The sequence below is a fragment of the Lepisosteus oculatus genome, chromosome 2 (genome assembly GCF_040954835.1).
Source record: "Lepisosteus oculatus isolate fLepOcu1 chromosome 2, fLepOcu1.hap2, whole genome shotgun sequence".
NCBI lineage: Eukaryota > Metazoa > Chordata > Actinopteri > Semionotiformes > Lepisosteidae > Lepisosteus > Lepisosteus oculatus.
This window is the reverse complement of record NC_090697.1, coordinates 15,762,473-15,784,639: the sequence shown is the minus strand read 5'-3', so window position 1 is coordinate 15,784,639 and position 22,167 is coordinate 15,762,473. Positions and strand designations below refer to the sequence as shown.

General features: G+C 36.4%; 1 protein-coding gene across 1 annotated transcript in view; it reads left to right on the top strand.

The window, feature by feature from the left end:
- The window catches only part of dlgap2a (discs, large (Drosophila) homolog-associated protein 2a), a 404,450-nt gene that overhangs the window by 129,630 nt on the left and 252,653 nt on the right, over positions 1-22,167 (top strand). The gene's annotated exons all lie outside the window — the stretch shown is intronic.

Here is a 22,167-nt window from a genome sequence, read left to right as displayed (position 1 = left end):
CGACTCTAGTGGCGAGGCCTTTCAGAGCAGTAAGTCTGACAGTCCTCATTCTCCTGTGTTGTAAGCCAAGTCAAAGCCAAGTCTTAATAAGCATATAAGTATTTGAGTTTATGAGGGTATATGATATGATAAGATACTGCAAGATGATAGTAGGGAATTCCAAATTTTAACGAAGGAAAACTAAAAGATTATGATATGCTTAATTAAGTTTCATTAATATAAAAAAGTACAAAAAGAGAGAGAAAAAAGAAAGTTTCAGCTGTGAAGCTGAAGTGTGAGGGAGAGAGAGTGCGGGAAAATGAAGGGGTGAGTAAAGAGAGTGAAAGAAAGAGAGTGCGCATGGCAGGTGAGAAAGTTTCTAAAACAATGGAAATCTGGGTGAAGAATCCCAAAAGAAGTGTGAAAAGATTAAATCTGCAAAGAAATGGAGAGGTTTTATAAATAAATTAATCTGTCAAGAGAGCTTAGCTTCTGATGTTTATTTTTCTCTGGAATAAGGAATCCCTGTAATAGCACAGAGAGGGGAACTATCAGCTTGGAGAGATCTTTGGCGTTTCAGAGAAAACATCAGAGCATTGAGGAATCTCAGTGTTTTGACAATCTAAATTACAGGGTATTTTCTGCAAGAGATGCAATAAACGAGATTGCTGGATAAACATACTTTAAAACGAAGATCCATATGTACAGTATAAAACAGATAAGATCACTTTATTGGTATTAGTAATTTGTCTTTTTTTCCACATTCCCCAACTTCTCCACGAGACACACTGACAGGGAGAGAAGCTTGGGGTCCGAGTGCAGGGTCAGCCATTTATACAGCACCCCTGGAGCAGTTGGGGTTAAGGGCCTTGCTTAAGGTCCCAATGGAATAGGAGTCCTCTTCCAGCCACAGGATACAAACCAGCAACCTTCCAGCAACAGGTGCCGAACCTTAGCCACAGAGCCACCACACCCCCATAAAAAAACTTGTCAGAAGTGGGATTCAAACCCACGCCTCCAGGGGAGACTGCGATCCGAACGCAGCGCCTTAGACCCAATGGTCATCCTGACATGCAAATGTATGTGTTCTATCAGATAGATATTTGCAAGTGATACAGTGGATTCTATTATAGCAAGGGGGGGCTAGCGTGGTAGGTGCCTGTGGATGGTTAATAATAAGAATAATACTAAGAATAATAATTCCTTACACTTATATAGTGCTTTTCTGGACACTCCACTCAAAGTGCTTTACAGGTAATGGGGACTCCCCTCCACCACCACCAATGTGCAGCCCCACTTGGATGATGCGACAGCAGCCATAGAGCACCAGAACGCTCACCACACATCAGCTATCAGTGGGGAGGAGAGCAGAGTAATGAAGCCAGTTCATAGATGGGGATTATTAGGAGGCCATGATTGGTAAGGGCCAATGTCAGTTTCAGCTAGGACTCCGGGGTAACCCCTCTTCTCTTTTCGAGAAATGCCCTGGAATATTTTATGACCACAGTGAGTCAGGACCTTGGTTTTACGTCTCTTCCGACACCATCCGCGTCACTATACTGGGGCATTAGGACCCACACAGACTGCAGGGTGAGCGTCCCCTACTGGCCCTACTAACACCACTTCCAGCAGCAATCTTAATTTTTCCCAGTAGGTCTCCAATCCAGGCTGCATCTGCTTTGCTTCAGTGAGTGGTCAGTTGTGAGTTGCAGGGTGATTTGGTTTACAGGAGAGGCAAGGGAAATGTGAACAAAAAGGATGCACAGTTTAAGTGGTCTGAGATGATCGACAGACCAAAAAAGTACACATGATTTTTTGGGGGGGATCATGTGTAAAATAGAGAGGTTTTCGTCAAGGAATTTGGAATTAGAAGGGTGAAAGGGAAGGACCAGTGGAATGTAATTCTGGGTGTGGAAATCCCTGTGGGATTGACGTCATGCAATCTGCTTTTGGCCCAAGTGAAGTCCATGCCATGCAGTGTGATGTGGGAGTATACCCTGTCAAAGAAAACAAAGATTTTGAATAATTGTTTATTGATTTTGCTTAATCTCCTCTCTCAGTGTGTGTAATGTGTAATACCATAGGATAATAGATTGTGCCATGATTACAACCCTTTGTTGATACAGACTTTAAAAGGCTGAAGCAGCAGTGTCTAAACATATACTACTGTGCTGTATATCTGTGCTTCTGAGCATCCAGAAATGGTGTCAGTTTCAATCCACATGAGACCAGAAAAAATTAAGAAAATAACATGTTTTTATCAATACTCTGTCTTTGTTTTTACTAGCATAAAATACAACTGTTTGTAAATCATCATCTGTGTTTACTTGGTAGTGAGTATCTGTTGTGACTAATAAGACAAAAGTGAAATTATTTTCCCCTGGTCACTGTCAAGTACTGAGTATTGTACTCTCAACTATAAATGTGCTACAAGATGATCTTCCAATATCTTTCATCTTTATTTCACAGACAGATGAAAAACAAACAAACAAAACTAATGCAGATAGGACAACATTATCTACTGTAATATTACTGGACACACTAGGAATTTTAGTGGTATTTACTTCCTTTATTCAATGCTGTTAATGATAGAGAATGTTATCATGTAAGAAAATTAAATCATTTCAGACTATTTTACAGCAAGAAGACTAGGGTGTATCAGATTGAAACTAGGAATGAATAATGTTTGCATGCACTGTTCTAAATCTTTGAAACAATAGCCTTCATGAAGTGCCCATCTATTCAAGTCCAGGATTCAAGGAACAAAATTTACTTGTTTTATGCAAATATTTGCTCACGAGCTACTGCTTTTTTTGTTTTAAGCATGTATCATTGCAGAAAGGTAACTCAAGTCTATTTGTACTATGGAGCTATTGTACTTGTATTGTATTTGTACTATGGACTATTTTACAGCAAGAAGACTAGGGTCTAGTAGTCTATTTGTACTATGGAGCTGCAATCTTAATTCAAATATTCAAGTAGGCAGCAAACATCAAATATCGAATATCAAATTGAAAGACTGGCACAGACCACAAAGCATTTAACACATTCAACCATGTTAATAATAATAATAAAGCAGGCATATTTATTATATGCTCCCAAATAATATTTTAAAATTGATACTTTTACTTTTTATTGATAAATACCTGTGGCATTTGCTTTTCTATCTTGTTTTTCAAGCATTGTAACACTGACATACACTCTATGAACACCTTTGTGAATATCTGTGCCACACATTTTCAGATTGTAAGGATATACCTTGAAGGTTTTAATAATGATTAAGAATTGTTTAACAATAAATATAATTGTGTGTATGTTAATTCTCAGTTGCTTTCCTGCACATACAGTATACAGTACTTGCATGTACTATATGCATGCTTTTAAATCTGTGTCTTGGTCTCATGGTACTGCATATAGCTTTCACATTTAATATTGTAATTCAAAGGCACTAGCTTTAATTCTTTGTTCCCATATCAGAATTGTGACATTAGCACCAGCTCTGGCACATTCCTATACAAAGAACAAGAAACAGAATTGTAGATCATGGCTGCATATTAATACAAGTGATTTTCTAAATATACTGTAAATAGGTCATATTTAGTGTAGAAATGCATATGAATATGTCATGGATTATGATTGTATCTAATGGATCTGGGAATGCTAGATATGTCTGTGATTCATGCTGCAGTGTATATACAGTACACATTTTGATAGGAAGAAAATTAACATACTAGAGATGGACTGGGATTTTCTCTTTCTAAAAACACATTCCAAACAAAAACAAAGAAAACTAAAAAAATAAAAACGTGCCTACAAGTGACAGTATTTTTAAATCAGCTAGCTAGCTAGTAAGCTTAAGCCTGAAGGTGCAATGAAATGTAAAAGTAATAATTCTGCTGTCCAATAGTATCAAGAATGGGAAGAGAATAAACAACTTACACATGACACCAAAAGCTAAATGACATGTTCCAAAAATGGATTAGTGGGTTAAGGATGAGAATTATGCAGCTTAAAAAAACAAATAGCTCTACAAAAATGTGATCAAACTGAAGAGAGAGAAAAGAAATCAGGTCTTTTTCCATTTTCAATATAAGGACTGTTGCACAACAACCGTTCTGCCGATAGAAGTGTAAATTATGCGATTTACAGAACAAATGTGCTATTATTCCTCAAAAGACAGAAGACACTCATATGCCATAAGTTATCCATTCATCAAGGCCTTTGTGCCATTTATTGAAAAGGGAAAATGAAATTTGTTGCAATAAAGAAGTAATCAGTCTGCGTTTTACAAATATCTATCTCTGATTCTATTCTGCTGTGATCATCACCAGCAGAAGTGGACTGAAAGTGGAGCATGGGTTAGATGATTTGTCTTTTTAATCTTTCCCTTTTTGTGAAGAATATTCTTAAGGCCTTTCAGGAAAATACACAGTCTTTCGAAGCTAGGTATAGAATAATACATCCTAGAATAATAGCCTCAGTGTGTGTTTTCCTCTGTATTTAGCAGGTTACGAAAAACATTTGTAGGGTGAAAAACAGGTGTTTATATATAAACACTGGCTTTGTTGTAGTAATAATTTGTAAACTTGGGAGTACTTACTGTAAATAGAGGGATTACTATATATATATCTTGTCTGTTTTGCTTATTACCTAGATTTCATTACCAAGCCTCTCCAGCACTGTGGCATGTAAAGATGCAGCCATCTATAATGACCGAGGCGTCTGTTGGCATGTCGCAGTACATAGGTGACGTGTGTCACCTAATTCTCATTTTTCCCCAGTTGGCTAATGCAGGACTGCAGTACTCTGTAACACTGCCAGGTGGCACAGTGAAGACAGTGATGTCCCAACCACTGTGCCTCTGCTCACTGCTGTGCCGTCAGTCAAGGTCAAGCGTGTGTGTAAAAAACTTTGAAAATAAAAGAGAAATAATAAATAGCAATCACAAATCACCAAATTCATGATTAAAATTCAAATCTCTTAATTAAAACCTCAAAATGGTATTTATAATCCCATATTTTATTGATTATATCATGAATGGGGTAGTTAAAATCATTTTAAATTTATTTTTGGCTTCTGAGAAAGAGGTGTGTAGTAAGATTTAATACTTTTTACAAAGTGTGCATGTGTTGAGAAAGGTTGGAATTGTTGCCTTAAGAGAACACTGTAGCATGTGTCCAACAGACAAATAGGTAGAATGGGTAAACAAAATTAATTGTTATGTGCTGATCGTATACAGTACTAACGATAAACAATTGGTTTAACAACGTTGCACATAAACTCTTTATCAATGTCACTACCACAGTGACAATTTCAAATGCAATTTATTATAATGATAATAAAGTTACCTGTTTTATTAGCATTTATTGTGTGCATACAGTATAATAATTATGTTGTAATTGCGTTTATTACTTACAATATATTGTAGTGGCGAAATGATCTATACTGTATGTGTTAGGACAATAGTACGTATAATTGCAGTTTATCTGTTTACCGCCTAATGGGGGTTACAGGTGCCAGCAGCCATGGTAAAAAAAGAACCATACTGCATAATACTTGTATTTGACAAGATATAAGTTTGGGAATGCAAGCATACAGTCATATAAGAGTCATGCAACAGCAGTAACCCTCAGAATTAAACTTAAGGGAAATGCTGGAGACTAAAATAAAAAAAATAACTAAAATTAAAAAAATAACTGTTAAGTTAAGACTTACCATTACACAAATTTTTCTTTCCATATACAGTACATTACACATTATTGCAGTGGAGTTTCACGTTCACGTTCATTGGATAACTGAAAGTCTGGGAGAGTGAGAAATGTAGTTTCTTAGTTCATGTTTTTAGTGTCATGAGTGTTGCTTAGTGATGGGTTTAATTAATTTGATGTTTTATTTTCCATGACACTGCAAAAAAACATTATATATAAAGTATATAAACATTATATAAACAACAAATAATTAAGAAGACTAATGTTACAATTGCAGAGAAAGTGAAAAGAAATTAACCAGTTTAAAAAATAAAAAAATAGGAGTACAAAATGCTGAACAAAAACTACACAAAATTAACAAAAAACTCACCAGAAAATAGAATATTATAAATAAAAAACATTTTGTCATAAATATCATGGCATTGCAGTGAAAGTGTGGGTTCTGCTCCTTAAAGAGAATTTCTGGTGATCATTGAAACTTTACACCCTCAGTAAAATAAACACCACACCTGCTGGGTACACCCTTATCTCACAGTGAGTTGTGGATAGATAGAAAATGTTAACAACCTCTGGTTTAAAAGATTTCAAATGTGTTCATTTGTTTTAGAATTTGTATGTGTTTTAACAATTAACAATTGCAAATGTACAGATCCAGCCATTCAGAATGAGCAGGGGATACAGCAGAAGCTTGCACTTCAGGGGCTGCAGGGTACCGCAGCTTTTTAGAAATACTATTTGTGGAGCTACACTCCTTTGTAAAACCACCAGGTGGAGCAGGTACAGGTAAATGTGGCGTGTGGAGGATTTGGGATGCTGCCAAAAAATGCCTGGTTTCAAATCCCTGTCAATGCTGAGGGACAATCTTTTCTCACTTATCGAATTTAAGTTGTATACTGTTTAGACTTCTATTCATTTTAAACTGTGTATTACAGTATGTTAAACATTAAACTAATTAAAAAGTAGGTATATTTTATAAAAGCAAGATTGCTTAGTTGGATGTATAAAAAATATTTTATTATTATACTGTTTCTTGTGAATGTGATGTGCCTCTTTCAGGTTTACATCCACATACAGACATACAGAAAATCAAACGTAAATGATGGTAACTGAAAATAAAAACAGTAGTATAACGTAATACATACTGTACCTAACATACACACAGTAGATGATAGTGGTAGCTAAATATAAAAAGTATACAACAGTATTCCATCTTCATCAATATTTTATGCATCAAAGTCTTTATCTTAGCAACTTATAGTGGGTTATGGTTTTGACATGCTTGTTCTAACATTATAAAGTTTATATACTGTACTTCATAAAAAATTAAAACATTTTATTCTGTTCTAAGAATATGTACTAAGAACACCACTTGCTTTTATTGTAAAAAAAAGTTGTTCTGATTTAATACCACTTGACAGTTATATTAATATGGAATCATGTAACTAAGCAGCTAAAATATCACACGTGGATATTTTGGAAACATTTTGACATTCATTTTTTTTTTAATGTGTTGTTCTTATAGTGGTAATGGGCAATGGAACACTCATGGACTGTAATGCAGTGTGCTGCACCCAGGCTATTCAGGCTATACTGCGAGGTGATAATGCGCTAGCTGGCTGGCAAGAAATAATCTCTCTTTCTGAGTATCCTGGAGATGGTCTGGAGGTTCATTCATTCATTACTAAACGACCTTCACACCACAGGGAGAATGTGATTTTTTGTGTTGCAATTACAAAATTAAAGTGTTTTAAATGTTTAATTAAAAATTAAACAAAACATGTACAGCTTACACAAAGATTCTAAGCTGATCACGAGGAAGAAAAATCACATGTTTTTCACACATAGAAAGTGATTTTAACTAATGTAATGTCGATTTTATGCAGGGACATGTTATTGTTTACTATTTTTGATTTTCTTTAAAAATTAAAAGAATCAGATGCCCATCAAGCCATACAATATTATGTTACATTTTTTATGTTTTTGAGAGACTTCAGAATGCTTTAACTGATGCATAAAAATGTAGCATAATGCAATCTCGCGTTATGAACTCACTTACACCTGGGATCTGCTTTATTCAAACTAAGGTTTCTAAAAATGAATATATAAATTATCACAAATCACAACCCTTAAAATGCCTGTGGTTTGAAGGCTCTTTTTTGTAATTTTTCACAACGTTTTTAAGATCTGAAACATTATGTCTCATAAATAAATGTTTTAATAAGACAGCGACGGTTATGAAAACTGGAGAAAACAAATGACTCTGAAAAAGATACAAGAAGTTTAAAATTATTATTTATTAATAAATTAATACTGTTAATAATGATCAGATATATTATTTTAATTTTAGTGGTCTTTTTAATACCACTTTTTTATTCTCAATTATAATTATATACCAATTCAATATTTAGCGGATTTAAACATGCACAGTGGAGAGATTAAATGAAGTAATCATTTCACTAACAACTACTGCACCACGAGTGCCACCTGTCGATCATCTTTGGCCAGCGAATCACATGCTGTGCCGGCCTGTAGCTCAAATTCCACAGTTAGGGTTTTACCACACATTGTGAATGGCTACATCTACAATTATGATTCTTTGTTTATTGCCTAATGTTGCCAGTCATAAATGTGTGTTGTACCAGTGATGTAGCTGGGTGTACAGTAATACTAAAAAGGTACAGTTTTAGAATTTTCACAATATAAAAATATGCAGCTGCCATGTTGATTTAGACTACATTTCATTTATATCTGTACAAACACATATAGAAAAATATTTATTTGCAATGCATTGATTGGCTTTTTTTATATTGGAAGATCCTGATTCTTGATTTCAAATCTTGATTAATTCCCACCTTGCATGTACTACAAATGTCAGAATCTTCTTAAAGCAAGAAGACAATGGTCCATTAGAATAACAGTTTCTGAGTTGATTTACATCATAAAAACACCTCTCATCCAATGTAATTCCAAATTTTCAGCCATATTACTTTTCAAATGGTAGCTATGTATTTTATATGTTAATATTTAGATTTAGATTTTCAAGAAATATGATACTAGACTAAAAATTACAAATTAATTGAAACTACCATTTTAGTAACCTCTAACAACACAAGTGCCTATAGATCTTTTGAGCAGTAAAGGGTATAAAGTGGTATTCCAGACAGGGAAGTAGTACGTATTCAGCAGTGTAACTTTCAATAATTTGGATAACCAGCAAAGCAGAAAAAAAACCAAAACAAACCACCGCACTTCATTTGACTTCTCATAGCAACACAATGTGATCTTCCAGTAAGATTAATCATGAGCAAAACTGAAAAGCCTGGCATTTTATCAAAAGAGGACGTTCACATGGATCATTTTTTATTATGAGAAGGGATTGTCTTTTTTGCTAAACTTTATATGCAAACGTTAGGGGCTTAATAAAGTTTTATAAACAGACAGAATTTGCATTTATTGAGAATGGATTTGATGGATTTCATCATGTAATAGAACTGTTTAGAAACCATGAACAATTTGTCACCACAATGTTTCTTGCAAGATAATGTGTGTAATAACACACAACATTTGTGTAATGGTAAATTCTGCTGATCACACTGGCAAGAAAAATCATATGCATTTTGAGGCCCCACATTCACAGAGATTGTGTTTAACTGGCTACTATAGACTTCATAAATAACAATATTAGTAGGAGCACAGTGCGAAAGAACACATTTTCCTTTATATTTTCCTTAACACATTCTTAATTTTAATGAAGCCTTCATAAATAGCAAGAATTGCTTATTTTTATTTTAAGGTGCAAGTGGGAACACTGAAATGCTTTGTTAATAGTGTGAATGCATTTTAAGATGAGCACCCCTAATTATTATGACAATAGCAATAGTGTTAGATATAATCTCAACAGAGGTTTCTGCTGTAAGGAGGGCATGTCCAATGCATTAAGTGGTTCTTCAAAATGTTCCTTCTGCATCTCAACAATCTGTTCCTGCCACAATTTATTTTTAATCTCCTTGAACACTGAAGGCCTGTGCTTTGTCCACTTAACCCCAGTTTCTAAGATCTCACATGGGGGTGATCACAAAATAAATTCTTCCATTGGAAAGAGCTAAATTCTTTTGAGTCATCAACTGTGAAGAACATTGACCTTAGACCCAGGGTGTTCTGGAACCAGATCAACCTTAAGTGTGAACATGGTGCACCTTATAAGCAATTTATTACTTGCACAGAAGTCAAATAACAAATCACTTTTCAGGTACAGATCATGGAAACTGTTCTTCCCACTTTCCTCCAGATATTTATGTCAGTACACACATAAGCATCAAAGTTCCCTGTAAAAATATAAAGTTGGTGGAAGACATCGAGCGCTGAAACCCCCATCCCAAGAGGAAATAATAATTTCTAATGTTCCTTAAGCCTCATCAAGGCAAACCTTGCATCTGCCAGGACAAAGTCCTGTTGTCTTGGTCCAAGATGTTATCACAAAATAATGTTTTTTCAAGTCCAAGTTCATTTCGTGGATTTCATGTCTTTGCTCTTATATTGATATCTGCAGCATAAGCTTGTATTGTATTTGATTCCATTATTTGAATATAAAGAGAATCAGATAATTTGCGGATGACACTGTTCCCTTTGCCTCATCTGACCATGATCCATGAGAGGTTCACAGCTGAGTGTCTGGATGAGGGTGAGCTCCTCCAAATCTGAGATCATTTTTCTCTCCAGGAAAAGAGTGGAGAAAGCTGGAAAAAGCTCCTTTAGGTGAGGGGGGAACAGCCCCCCTGAGTGGAGTGGCTTAAGTAACTTGGGTCTCCCCCACTGGGGGGGGGGGTAGATTGTGAGATTGATCAGCGGATTGGTGCAGAGCTTTTAGCAATGCAGACTATGTACCAAAGGGTGGTGGTGAAGTAGGAGCTGTATTTTTGAATGATTTGGGTTTTCAGTCAATATACATCCCCGTCGTCACCTACAGTATGGTCACGAGCTTTGGGTAGTGACTGGAAGAATGAAATTGTGGATAAATGCGACGAGGAGCTCTGCAATCCGGAAGGACCTGTGAGTGGAGTAACTGGTAGGTACTCTGGAATGAGAGGAGACATTTGAGGTGCTGCGGGGATCTGGTGAGGATGCCCCCCTGAGAACCTCCTGATGGAGGTGAATCTGGCACAACCCACTGGGAAGAATCCCTGAGGCAAACCCAGGACACACTGGAGGGATCATATCTCTCATCTGGCCTGGGAGTGTCTGGGAGCGCCCCAGGGGCTGCTGGAGACTGTTGCCTGGGAAAGGGAAGTCTTGTCTATTCTGCTTAGCTTGTTACCACTCTGACCAACTCCAGGAGTCAGCCGTTAGAACAAGAAATGAGAAAATTCCTTACTAACCAGACAGGTGACCTCATAGTTTAATTCTGTAATATTACACTGGAGATTGTCATTCCATTTCTTGCCATTTTGAACAATCTGAGTGGAAATTATTTTAAAACAATACAAAACTAAAATACATATTTTCTATAAATTAAGAAGATATACACCTTTTTTTTTACTTGTAACTCAGGAATTCTCAGTATTTGTCATGTTTTTTTGTCATGTTGGACATGCAGATTTAAACACTTTAGGTTAAGTAGTGTTAAGTATGCAAAATTTCTCATAGCCATTTTGTTCCTTGTTATATGATGATGTTTAGATTTATATAGCGGCACTCACATTAGTAATATTAAAATGATTTTTCTTGAAGTAGGATTTTATGAAAATGGAGATAATCTTTGAAAGGATAACCTCAGAACTGACACAAACACCACTCACTAGATATTTCATGCTTGTCAGTTTATGCTTTAAACATCAGTGAATTTAAATGTACTTTTTTAAGAACAGTATCTCAACTTGCTTGTAAATTAAAAGCCCATGTCCTCTATTAGAATTTAATCAAATGGAAGAAGTTTACATGATTGTTTCACATGCAGCAGTTTGGTGGAGCCAGCTCCCGTTATTTTCTTATTACAATCACTGCAACTATTATTAAAAGTAGGAGTATTTTTGAGCTGAGGTGTATATATATAGCACTTTGGTGATTAGTATGCAAAGGAGACAATTCAGTTCATGGACTAGCAATATATTTGGATTGACAGGAGTTCCATTGAGTCTGTCAGTGTTAATCATTTAAAACCTCAATAAGAGGTCTGTTGCTGACCTTGAAATACATTGGCAGAGCAGAGAAGACACCTTTAAAATAGACAGTTTAGCATTTCCATCATTCTTTCTTATTTAAAAAAAATGCTATATTTCAAATAAAATTTCAGATTTTAATAAAAAGGATTTTACTTTATATTAAATCCTAGAATTAATACTGTAAAGGCAAGGTGCCTATACATACACAACAATTACATTTACCATAAATAATTTGTCTGTCTGGTGATTGCTGAGCTTCTATGCAAAAAGCAAAACAAGTTGCTCCTTTTCTTAAATAGTTTGGATTTATGTATGTATGTATATACAGTAATTTTTGGGTAATAAATTATTTTTCAGATGAATGTTATTACAAAGTTTTACTTTACTTTACTTTGTAATTATGAATCTTAAATAATTTCCCTGTAAATGTTTATGAGGGCTTAAATTTATTCTTGCATTACTGATGATATGACCTGGCAATCTGGTTATACAGTAAATCATTATGTCATCATAAACTGGGTTTATGAAGCTATATTTTGTGAAAAATAAGACAACTTAGTTGTCCTTAGTTTCCTTTCCGTTCAGTGAACCAATTGTTTATACCATGAAGCAGTGTATGCAATGGCTAGCAAGGTAGTATAGTAACCGAGCAATGCAGGAAATGCTATTTTTCATATTTATTTCTATACAGCCGTTTTGTCAATTACTATTAATCAATACAGCATCTCAGACAAAGTAAATTATGACTTATAACAGCAAATCTCAGAAAGCAGATGGTAAAGGAAGTGTAATTCCTATGGTAATAGGAATTCTTCCTATTTATTTTCATCTAAGTAACATCAATCCAGACATCAATCATGAAAAAGCTGCTTATTTCTGGCTAGGATAGAGCTGCTGCCTGTCCTGTCCCAGAATAACAGGAAATCTAACAGGACACAACTGCATTGGGTGGGTTAAGGAGGTCTGGCCTGAACATGATCTGAAGCTCACTTCCTTGTTATTCTTTTTTTTTAGTGGCACCACTTTCCGTTGATCACTTTCATTAATATTATTACTAGACACTCAAAACAGCCAACCAACCCACTCTCACCGCTCACTACCTTTTTGTGAACAACAACACGGCAATCATCCTACGGCCGTCGGGGCTTCTCTCTCACGTCTGAAAAGCCTGCGACAAAACATCCAGTGATTGTGCCCGACTCACAGTACTACCATAGAGCCAGGAACAGACATGGTGCACCATCTCCTTCTCTTCCAGTACAGAAGCAGTGCTCCTTTCAGTCCCATGTCGTGCTCGCTGATCCTGCTGCAGCAGGTTCCTCACTCTGGTAGGCATCTCTTTCAGCTCAGTCACCACCACCCGGTCACACAACCTACAGTACTGTATGTTCTTTTTTTGGAAACAAACACCAAAATGAAGATAGAGGCAGAAGGCTAGAGAACATCCTGGATTGGATGCCAGTCCATCTTAGGGCAAACACACACACAAGCACATGCAGACAATTTAGAGACCCCATTTAACCTAGAGAGCGTGTCTTTGGATGGGATGAGTAAATTGGAAAACAAACCAGCACCAGCAGAAATGGCAAGAATGTACAGTACACAGGATACCCCAGTCCAAAATTAAACCCAGGATCCAAGCCATGCAACAATAGTGCCCACTGTCATGTCAAATAAAAGAGACAAATATTACTTGAATTGTGATTCTCAGCTATATTTATTTGTCATCATCCTATCGCATTAATTGAAAACTACTACAACATATTTTGTGCCTAATATGTAGAAATGAAACCATGCAGAAGAAGACATATTTTCACACCCAACTGATCAGCCTTTTGCAATATGACCTTGTATTATGAAGGGAAACACAATCTGGAATTGCAGGAATTGATTGCTATCGTGACTTATATCTATTTTGTACTGTTAAATACTGTAATACATTTTCCTAACAAGCTCTGGCATATGTACTGTATGTGTCAACATGTGCAGGTGTGGACTACTCAGACACTAATACCTTTTTTGTACAAGTACTTCTATAAAGCACTTCTGTACACAGTGAGTCAGGTATACAGATCTCTGATTCTCTGAATACTCTGAAACCAGGTATTTGATCGGTATTTGTTCAAGTAATGTATTAAAATGTAAGCCAGTCTTGAGGCCTATAATGGCAGACCTGTAGTTCTAACATACTGTACGAGTGGTCCTCCCATTCCCACGTCTTTCCCACCAGCTCAAACCAAGGTGGGGAAAATGGATGGACCAAACAGCCAGGAGAGTTGTTCTGTCCTGTTCGGGACAAACATCCTCCTCTTCAATCCCCAAGTCCTCTGGTATTTTGGGCTGGATGCTGCCAAACGTGAGATGGTGTCCATCTTCTCCGGAGACTTGTTGGAGAATGAAATCATACTGATGTCATTACAATTATGAGAGGCCAAGAGATGCTTGCAGAAAATATCACAGCCCACCTCCCTGTTTCACTTTCCTCTTTAGCTCCCTTGTCTGAAATGACAGAAAGTGTGAAAACACATAAGTGGAGAAAAATGCATTCATGTGAGTTTGCCTGTACAAAGCTGATGGTTACACGCAAAAAAAGAAGACAGGTCTGCCTTCACAATTAAATTATACCTTAATTAGAGGGAGAGAGGGCGCACTTTAGTTTTCAAATTGCAGTGGGGAAATACAGTATGTGTACCTGGACTGAGAAATTGGAAAATAGGAAAATAGGAATAAGACAATACAGATAAGGGGTGCATGCTTTAGGGTGATGTAATTGATCCTTAGATCACTTAGTTACTAACTACCAAACAGGCTAGTTCAGGCAATTTGCCTCTTCCCAATTGCATCCTTTCTTATATGATATATTATATATATTTTCCTATGTTCACTCTGAACATCACACCTCATCACAAAATTATATTGTTAAAGCCTTAAGAGATCAGCCACTCACCAAAACTACACTCTATCAGCGCTCCAAATTGGTAGGAAGTACTCATTCTACTTATTATTATTTGGAGTATTCAGACTCACAATGCTATGTATAATATCCCAGGAGGAACTGCTCAGGGCTGTGATTCAGAACAGCAACTTCTCCAATGGATTAGACATCAGGCATAGTAGAAGACCCACGAGCCTGACTAGTAATCAGACAGCTCAGGCTTCTGGTATTTAAAACAGGCACCCTTACAATGGGTCATGACTCAGCAGCATCAGGCTGCATGATTGAAATTTGCAAATGATGATAGGCTGCATGACTGCAATGTGAACACAGATCTCCGGATTTGGTATCGTCTAAAGTTCCAATTCCAGTTCCATTTGGTGATGGTAATGCGCTTACAGTATTTACAGAAGAAAATACAGAATGTACAGTATGCTGAGCTGTGTACAAGAAAGTGTACTGTTAAGTGAAACTTTATTCACCTCATACATTCTTTTCTGCGAGGTTCAGAAATACAAATAAGTGACAAAGCCAAAAACACTTGGCAGATCTATCTAATCCAGCTTTTTACAAATTTACAACTTCCAAAACAACTGAAGATTAAAAAAAATATAATAATTATGTTGTGACAGTTAAACTAAGGAGAAATCATATAGACTATATTTCCACTGTATGATTTATCACCTGTAGGAGACCAAGCAATTCCCCTCGACCCTGATCTTTTATTAGCTGCTTTAGAGATGTGCTACTGTACAGTATGTGTGACAGAACATGGGTCGTGGTGACAGAAGAAGTGTATTTTGGGCCAAGACTGTTAGGAAGTCTTTACTGTTGCTTGATGAAGTTTGTTGTCCTACCAATGTAATGTATGACAGAGGAAACTGCATATCCCAGAAAGCAATTGGAAAGAAGATTAACTACAGTAGGTGAAATCCTGCAGTATGTGGTACAATTGCTTTAACTTCAGGAAATGTCGTAAGGTAAACAACAATCCTGGACTCTTTTTTTTTTCCGCATATGCTGGTGCACTGTTTCCCATTCAAACTCCTGATACTTGAAAGTAAATGATAGGGAACAAGGACTTGTTGGAAATCAGGGAAGGATATGAGAAAATGGTTTAGACCAAAAATAAAATCCAGAATATCAGCATGGTGGCACTGTGGTTAGCATTGCATCCATACCAAACCTGACACTGATGTGGATGTGTGCATCTCTGACATAAAAATTTGGATGACTCAAAACTTCCTTCATCTTAACTGCGACAAGACTGAAGTCATGCTTATTGGTACTCCCCATCAACTTCGTAAAGCCAGTCCTGTAACCCTTTCTGTAGATGGCTCTGTACTTGAGCTTCAATCAAAATTGAAAAACCTTGGGGTTATGTTCAATTCTGGCTTAACATTCGACCCACATGTTCAGCATACTGTCAAAACATCTTTTTTCACCTTATAAATATCGCAAAACTACGCCCTATGCTATCATTAACTGTGGCTGAAAAGCTGATCAACACATTTGTATTCTCTCGAATTGACTACTGTAATGCTCTACTCGCAGGGGTATCAAAATCTACTCTGAACAAACTGCAGTATGTCCAAAATTCAGCAGCCAGAATCCTGACCAGGTCTAGTGCAAATATTCACATTACTCCTGTCCTGGAGTCCTTGCACTGGCTTCCTGTCAAATTCCGTGAAGACTTTAAAATCCTCATGCTCACCTATAAGGCTCTGCATGGCTTGGCACCTCAGTACCTGTCTGAACTATTATCGCCCTACTCCCTACCTCACAACCTCCACTCTTCAAATTCTGCCCTCCTTATTGTCCCACAAGCCTGTCTACATTGTATGGGTGACAGGGCCTTCTCCTGTTATGCCCCCAAGCTCTGGAACTCTTTGCCCAAGGATATCAGAGAGTCACCTTCTCTAAACTCCTTCAAATCCAGACTCAAAACCCTCTTCTTCAGAAAAGTCTTTACTTTACTGGTTCCATTCTTCACCCCTCTGCTCTTCTTAGTACCACCATCCACAGTCTCCTCTGTATATTGTAATTGTGTCTTATCTTGTGTATTCTCCTTATTTATTGTTATACTCTTCTTATTTATTGTTATTGTCATCCTGTAAAGCACTTTGAGAAGCCACGTTTAAAGGCGCTATATAAAATAAAGTTTATTATTATTATATTATTGCTGCCTCGCCAGGGTTCAATTCCTGGTATGCTATCTATGTGTAGTCTGTGCTGTATATTCTTTGTTTGTTTGTGTGGGTTTTCAGCAGGTAATCCTTTTTCCTCCCACAGTCCAATGAAATGCTGCTACAGGTTAAGTGGCTTCCAGGACAATTAGACCTGGTGTGAGTTTGTGCATGTCTGTGTATCTGCCCTGTGATAGACTGGTGTCCCATCCAGGGTGTATCCTAACTTGCAACCATGGTTTGTCGGGATAGGCTCCAAATCCCCACTACTGGATAATGTTTGGGTGGGAGACAGTCCAACAAGTTCCTCATTCAAGTCTGTTAAATTCACGAACATCTGAAAACTGTGGAAAATAGACTAGCCTGGATAAATCTTAATTGGTTCAATTTAGGACTATTTTCAGGTGACATAGTTCCAGAGACAGAAAATCTGCTGCTATTTCAGATCCTGAAGTCCAAAGCTGGGTTCATTAGTATAGAGTCTTTTAAAGAGTTAAATAAGTACTGTTTAACATTTGCTAAGTGGCTTAATCACTTAATCACTATTTAAAGTGCAATGAAGTTCCATAAAAGTAGCTGTTTTTATTTTTTTACATTCTTGAACTTCCAAGTTCTAAGATCATTTTTTGTAAATAAAGCACCTTATTATAAAATAGCACATTATAAAACACCTTAGAAATGCGCATTGCTTACTGAGATACAGTAGGCATGGGTTCCCCCACGACCCTGAATTGGATAAAGAGGTTAAAAAATAGAGGGACCTGTCTAACAGAAAGTTACACCTCATTTTGTTGCTGTTGCACTTGAAGAATCATGCCATTCCAAATGCGTGATTTCTTGCAAGTGATTTGTGGACAAGTTACGTCTGTGGAACAACAAACATAGAAATAATCTTCTCGTTGCATGGTGTGAACCCGAATGAGATTCCATTCTGATTGCCCAGCTTGTTCATTTAATTCCCTTTGAGTGAACCTGCAGTTGCATTTCCATGCCCGTTCATGGTTACTCTGATGAATGGAATCCATTCAAGTAGGGATCTCTAGCTCTGGTCAGGGAGAAACACAGACTCTTCTAGTGTTCATTCTAACCAGCCTCTCTCTCAAAAAAAAAAACAATTACTTAAGTGAATTGTTTATTGGCTTTCCTAGAAGATGAATGTGATCTTTAGCCTCTTATTGACGATACCTGTAAAAACTGAAAGACTAGTGTTCTGCTGTACCAGAATTGGAGACTACAATGGCTCCAATCTAAGCAGATGTAAAATGTTTCAGACAAATTTTCAAGAACATTTCCAGTTTATTGCTCTCCTTGTTTTCTAATTTTTAGTCCCCTTTCTGTTGCCATTTTATTATTTTCTTCTGGCCAGAATGTTGACAGCAGATGGGAAATCCACAGCCTTTTTCACCTTCAGTGGAGCAATTGTATTTATAAAACAGAAAAGAAGGAAACAGTTTTTCTGAAGAGCTTATATTTCTTTGCCTTCTGTAAAAAAATAATTAATTTATCAAACATTATTAGGTCAAGTGGCCTCCTCTTGTTTGTGACCTTTTTCTTATGTGCTTAAGATAATAAAATCAATGTTAATAATAATGGCTTTTGTAGATTATATTGTATATAAAAGCAAACAGTAATTGCAATTGAAATAATATAGAAAATGTAACATTTTAGCACTGTAAAAAATTCATATTCATTTTTCATTTTTTTTAATGTTTAATGTTCCTTTAGTATTTAATGTTTTCCAATATGCTTTCCAACTTTAAACATAGTTATCAAATCAATTTAAAATATGTGGATCGTATAATAATACTGCTTTCTATACTGTCTTGCAAAAGTAATCACCCAACCACCCCATCCAATGATGTTCCATTCCGTTGTAACATTTTGTAATGTATTTTTAGTAAAAATTTGAATGCTCAAACTGAACACCTTCAAAGTTTAAAGAAGTTAAAAAGCAGCAAAAACTGCACAGAAAAATCGAATACTAAACCATGTAACTTTATTATTATTATTATTATTATTATTATTATTATTATTATTATTATTATTATTATTATTATTATTATTATTATATACTAGTAGTACTCAAAGTAGTTTAGTTAAATAAACTCAGGTGCATAAAAATTAATTAAATGGCCATTTTTCAGTAGTAATGGTTTATGTGATATCACAATTAAGAACACGGTACGGCTCTGCAGTCTGATTGGGAATTTCAAGCAAAAATTCAACCACGATGATCAAGTTTCACAGCAACTCATATTGACTTAAGAGTATCATAATTATGTCCCTAATTATGACCTCTCAGATCATGGAAAACTCTTTGTGTAAAGGCAATATTGTTATACGACTGCTTAGATAGCAAATTTAGCTACCAACTGAAAGAAGTCACCACCTACACATTACATGGTATCATCAGTAACATTTAGTAGTACTGAATGGCTGTGATTGTGGCTGATATTTCAACAAATTTCAGAAATGTGGTGTTCATCGTGTGTGGTAAAATATTGATGCAGGATCTTTTTAGCAGTATTTCATGAGTACTTTGTTTGGCTCTGCTCTAGTGTGAAAAGATCAAGTGGAAGTTGATTACATGATGAAAAGCCATAGAAAGAGTGAAATACTGTACTCCACATTTGGCTGTAAACCCATCTTGACATGAGTTGAAAAGTGCATTCCACTATCACTCTGTTTCCTACTTGTTTCTTGTTACTGGGCAGTACTATTGCCTCTGACTTCGAGGGTCCTGGGTTTCAATATGGCCTGGGACACTTGCATGTTACCTCCATGTCTGCATGACTTTTTCCCATTTCCCAGAAGCATGCAGGGTTGATTGGCTGCTCTGAATTGCCGCTTTGTGAGGAGGTGAGTCCCAGGGGATGTCAGAATTGGAGGGACAGGAGGATTGTTCACAGTACCATCAGCACTAGCTAAGGGACTACAGAGAAGCAGAATCACATGTGCTCAATCTGTCAACTGTCCTCTTTTCTGATGTTCTCACTCTAATCTCACGTTAGGCTAGGAAATAAATAACTCTCGTGTTTTTCTTACTGTAAAAATCTGTTTCTTTCTTACAGTGAACATCTGTTTTTCTGCTGCTATCTGTAAATACAATCTTTACCCACAAATGTACAGATATTACCTGTATTTTTCATTATCACTTGTTTTGCAGAGAATGGTTTTAATGCACCTAAAAGTTTTGGTGGATTCTAGATAATTTCATCTTGAATCCCAGGATTTACATCATCTTAGTGTCTATACTGTATGTTTCCAATGTTATTTTTAAGTTCTTTCGTAGAATTTAGGACATTGCCAATTCTACACAATATCTGAAGGGACTGTCACTGAAATATTATCGAGCTTTAATTTGCTGTTTCTATTTTTGTTATCTGTTTTGCATATTTTCAAAACCAGGCATATTGTAATTAATGCCATGGTGATTTTTTTTTAAACTTCATTTCAGAGCTAAATATATAAAGCCTGGTACAGCTTCTATTGCCAGGAAATTACTTGATATTTAGTCAGAAACGAGAAAGGTACTGCTGAAATTGGTTAAATGTGTATGATAGGATTTTGATGTTTTTGCTATACATAAGACCTGTGACCTCCCAAGACTATCCATCCCTTCTTTTGACATGAATACATTATTTATGTTCCTCTTTTAGCCACACTGTGTTAAATCCGCAGCAGTAGTAGTAGTTAGGTTTCAAATGCCAGGTGGGACAGTGCTGTTATACCCTTGAGCAAGGGAGCTCTCTTGATTTGCACTATTAGTGTACAGTATATGTCATGTTATACAAATGGTTATTCTCCAGGCTGTCCCATGTAAGCACTTTTAAAACTGAGCATAGGAGGCACTTTGTTCCACACAGGATAGTGGGAGTGTGGAGAAATCTGCCCAGCCATGCGCTGTCAAAATGAATGTCCTTGCTTTTTACAAGAAACAGCTGGATGGCACTCTGGGATCAATAAGCTACTAACTGGCAAACTGGCTAAATGAGTTGAACAGTTTTCCCTCATTTGTAACTATTCTTCTCCATACATTTTCTAACTGCTGCATCCATTTCAGGGTTTGGCGGGGAGGGGGGAACTGGAGTCTATCTCATCAAACAACTGGCGTAAGGTGGGATACACCCTGAACACAGCATGCTAGTCCATCAGAGGACTCACATTCTTGCTCACTCTAACACCAGGGCCTGTTTATAATAGAAGCCAATTAAGCTACCTGTATGTCTTCGAACTGTTGGAGGAAACTGGAGCACCCAGGGGGAGCCCGCACAAAAATAAGGAAAAAATACAAAATCCACACTGATTAACACCTCTGGAATTGAACCCAGGGTCCCAATGCTAAAAACTGTGCCACAGTACCACCCCAGCTTTTCATATTATTGTATAAGGAAATTATACCAGTATAGAGAATTACAGAGGTTACATACTGTACAGTACCCTATACACTGTATTGTATGTACACTGGAGAATGTGAAGTTTCTAAACTGCATGTAATTTTAAACCACACCAGTGATTACATGACAAAATAAATTAAATTGGTGATAAGTTTAGTGGCAGGATTTCTTTTTAGCAGTGTTTTACTGAATTGACCATAACTTCAGTTTTAAAAAAAAAAACATCTACCTATCTGTCTATTGAATGTTTCAGTCTCTGTCTATGTTTATATGTGAATTGGTAAGTTGTGAAAATAAATTGTGGGCAGCAAAAGATCATGTCCCATTTATCCTTTTAACCTTTTTAGGTACTTAACTCTTTATACATAGGTAAAGTACTGTACATATGAAATGTAATCTTTATGTATAAATACGTGTGTTGATATAGATGTTTATTTAGACATATTGTACTATATGTACAGTTTTGTGTGTAAGTATATGTGCATTTGTTTGTATTTCTTATTGTGTTTTGTGTTATTGGCTTAATAAGTTAGCACTTTGTGTGAATATCTAAATATGTAGACATATGTAGGTGAACACACAGGATTTTTAATGTTACATCACCAGAAACTGCTGCAGATTGATAGGACCCCATCAGTCTTTCAGCCTACGGATCCCACTTGTAATGATAAAGATGTCTGTCGTCAATGGCGATGACGCTTGCAAGGAAATTGTCCATTTTTGGCAAACAGAACAAATGATGTCATCACAATACGTGGTTTCACTCTTAATGGGAATGCTGCTGTTAAATCTGGTTAGAAATAT